The sequence below is a fragment of the Mandrillus leucophaeus genome, unplaced genomic scaffold (genome assembly GCF_000951045.1).
Source record: "Mandrillus leucophaeus isolate KB7577 unplaced genomic scaffold, Mleu.le_1.0 Scaffold112, whole genome shotgun sequence".
Lineage (NCBI taxonomy): Eukaryota > Metazoa > Chordata > Mammalia > Primates > Cercopithecidae > Mandrillus > Mandrillus leucophaeus.
The window spans coordinates 208,869-212,631 of record NW_012099432.1 but is presented as its reverse complement, the minus strand read 5'-3'; positions in this window follow the sequence as shown (position 1 = coordinate 212,631).

Sequence of the window (3,763 nt, the reverse complement as noted above, 5' to 3'; positions counted from 1 at the left end):
GCCCAGGCTGGAGTACAGTGGTGTAATCAGCTCATTACAGCCTCAACCTCTCAGGCTCGAGCAATCCTCCTGCTTCAACCTTCAAAGTAGGTGAGGCTACAGGTATAAGGCACTATGCTCATATAACTTTTTATTTTTAGTAGAGATGGGCTCTCGTTAATTAAAATAATTACCTGGGTGAGACCCCAACTACTTCCTTTTTTTCTTTTTTTGAAAAAAAGAAAAGAGACAAGGTCTTACTCTATCACCCAGGCTGGAGTACCGTGGCACCATCACAGGTCACTGTAGCCTAGAACTCCTGGGCTCAAGCAATCCTCCCACCTTGGCCTCCTAAAGTGCTGGGAATACAGGTGCAAGCCACTGCACCCGGCCAGTAGGTTGGCTTTGAGTCAGATGGAACTGAGTCTGAATCCTGTGTCTGCCCTTTATAGCTGAGTGACCTCAGGCAAATTACTTAACTTCTCTGAGCCTCAAACTTTTCATTTATTTATTTACTAGAGACAGGGTCTTGCTCTGTCACCCAGGCTGGAGTGCAGTGGTGTAATCGCAGCTCACTGCAGCCTCAGTCTCCTGGGCTCAAACGATCTTCCCCCCTCAGCCTCCCAGGTAGCTGGTACTACCGGCACAAGCCACCATGCCTGGCTACTTTTTGTATTTGTTGTAGAGATGGGGTTTTGCCATGTTGCCAGGCTGGTCTCAAACTCCTGGACTCAAGTGATCTGCACTCCTCCGCCTCCCAAAGTGCTGGGATTACAGGTATGAGCCGCTGCACCTGCCCTGCATTTTTAAATGGGGGATGATAGTGCCTACCCTATAGGGTTGTTGTAAGAACTCAAGGAATTAGTGTATGCAGAGGATGTATCCCAGTGTTGAGTGCTTCACTGGAGCTCAGTGACTCAGGAAGGTCCTGTTAAAGAGATGTTTCCAGCATAGTCCAGGAGGGAGTACTGAGTAGGTAGGTCATGAATAGCTTGAAGTATTAGGGCTTTGTGAATTATGAGGTTCTCTTCAGAAAGATAAAGGGAATGAACCTTCCAAGCACATATCAATCACATTTAGTTGTAGGAAATGAGAACTGAAACCAGGGAACTTGGTGCTTACAGAACTAAGGCTGGAGAATAGTGATTGAGGGAAAGCCGATAGAACGACCTGCTACAAAACACCACCTCCCGGCCAGGTGCAATGGCTCACCCCTGTAATCCTATCCCTTTGGGAGGCCAAGGCAGGCAGATGATTGAGGTCAGGAGTTCAAGACCAGCCTGGCCAACATAGTGAAACCCCGTCTCTACTAAAAATACAAAAAACTATCTGGGTGTGATGGCACGCACCTGTAATCCCAGTTACTCTGGAGGCTGAAGCAGAATTGGTTGAATCCAGGAGGTTGAGGTTGCATTGAGCAGAGATTGTACCACTGCACTCGCACTCCAGCCTGGGCAACAGAGCGAGGCTCCATCTTAAAAAAAAAAAAAAAAAAAACCGTCACCTCCCAACTCACCCGTGCAGGAGCTTCCACCTCTATTATTAGCAGGAAGGTGGGGATTTTTGACTTTAAGACTACATCACCATAATTAATGAACAAAATGTGGGATAGCCACACAATGGAATATTATTGAGCCATAAAAAGGAACAACATGGCTGGGTGTGGTGACTCACACCTGTAATCCTAGCACTTTGGGAGGCCAATGTGGGTGGATCCCTTGAGCCCAGGAGTTTGAGACAAGCCTAGGCAAATGGAGAGACTCCATCTCTACAGAAAATACAGAAAATTGGCAAGGTGTGGTGGTATGCAACTATAGTCCCACTTACTGGGATGGATGGAGGTGGAAGGATTGCTTGAGTCTGGGAGGTGGAGGTTGCAGTGAGCCAAGATCCCATCACTTCACTCCAGCCTTGGTGACACAGTGAGACTCTATCTCAAAAACAACAACAACAACAACAACAATGGCAACAGGAACAACAAAACAGTGAAAACACCAGCAAAGCTGCAATTTAGAGATATGTAGGCAGTCATCGTTGTTACTGCAATGGACTCTCAACAAAAACGGGTGGTTCTGACAGTTGGAAATAGGAACATTCCTGCAGGAAAATCCAGTGTCTTCCAATTGTGCTTAGCAGCTGCCTCTACCAGCATGACAGAAAGATTAATTCTACCTTCTTCCACCACCCACCTCTCATGCTTCTAATGGATGGAACCTAATTGGCATACAGAAGTTTAGCTGCAAGGGAGTCTGGGAGTATTTTCGCTTTGCAGGCTCTATAATAAGGAACGTATACTAGAGGGTTGAAACGGTGCCAAGTACCACCCCCTTCACCAAGTATTTTGGTTTTGCTTGTACAGTGTCCTTTCTTTTAGTGGTCAACATTCTATATCCTCCTCTACCTCCCATTTCCTATCCAATGTAGGTCGAATAAGGCTATCTGCACTCTCTGACTCTGTGGGGGTGATCTATGAGCCAGACCTAGCCAAGCCAAATAATGAATTCCTCTGAACATATAATTGGTTCAGGATGGGCACACAACTTGGGATGCATAATAAGAGACATTATTTTGCAAGCTCTCTTTTTGCTGATGCTGCTGAGCTTGGAAGAAAGAAGCTTCTGGAAACCATCTTTGTCATCTCTTGGCTAACAGTGAATCCTTCCCAGAAGACAGCATGGAATGAGAAATGAGAGATGAGGAATGGAGACCGAATCCTGATGATATAACAGAACCCCTGGATCCAGCCATGCCTGAATTCCACTACCCTCATTTTTGTTTAAGTTATATGAGCCAATAGATTTTTTTTTCTTAATCCAGTTCAAGTTCAGTTTCTGCTAATTTCTACCAAAGGACCTCTAAATAATATATTTAGGGATTAGCAAGAGCAAAGGCATGTGTTGACAGGCATTCACTCCATGATCATTTTCTCTATGAAGGGGGTGGTGCAGGGTGTGAGGAAACAGATGTGGGCTGTGTCTCTCTCTGGCTGGAAGCATGAGAGGGTGACAGGAACCCATGGCTGTCCAAGTGCCAATTAGAAAAACCCAGTGGTCAGATGGCAAGATCCAACGCCCTGCCTCCCTGCTTCCTACGTGTCGTGGAGAATGACCTGTGCCCAGTGCCAGACCCTGAGTCCCCAGTTCATCCATTTTGCCACAATAGATCCTTGAGAAGCGGATCCTGATGTCTCTTCAATGATGGCCCACAATTCTGACCACTACATCATAGATACTGCATGGTTTTTGTTTGTTTGTTTGTTTGACAGCGTCTCGCTCTGTCGCCCAGGCTGGAGTGCAGTGGCACGATCTCGGCTCACTGCAAGCTCCGCCTCCCGGGTTCACGCCATTTTCCTGCCTCAGCCTCCTGAGTAGCTGGGACTACAGGCGCCCCCACCACGCCTGGCTAATTTTTTGTATTTTTAATAGAGACGGGGTTTCACCGTGTTAGCCAGGATGGTCTCGATCTCCTGACCTGGTGATTCGCCCACCTCGGCCTCCCAAAGTTCTGGGATTACAGGCGTGAGCCACTGGGCCCGGCTCACTGCACTCTTCTTAACATTAACCCCAGTGCTGACCTTGAAACTGGTATCAGTGCAACCAGGATGCCGAGTGTGACTTTGACCGCAGTATGACTCAATCATAATTTTGACCATAGCTCGGCCAGGTCACTATCCAAAGCGAGCTCAGGTCAAGGACCATAGCACTAGGACAGAGCACAGTGTCACCAGGAAACTGACTGTAGTACTAATCACCACACTGACCACAACACAACCAAGAATGACCAG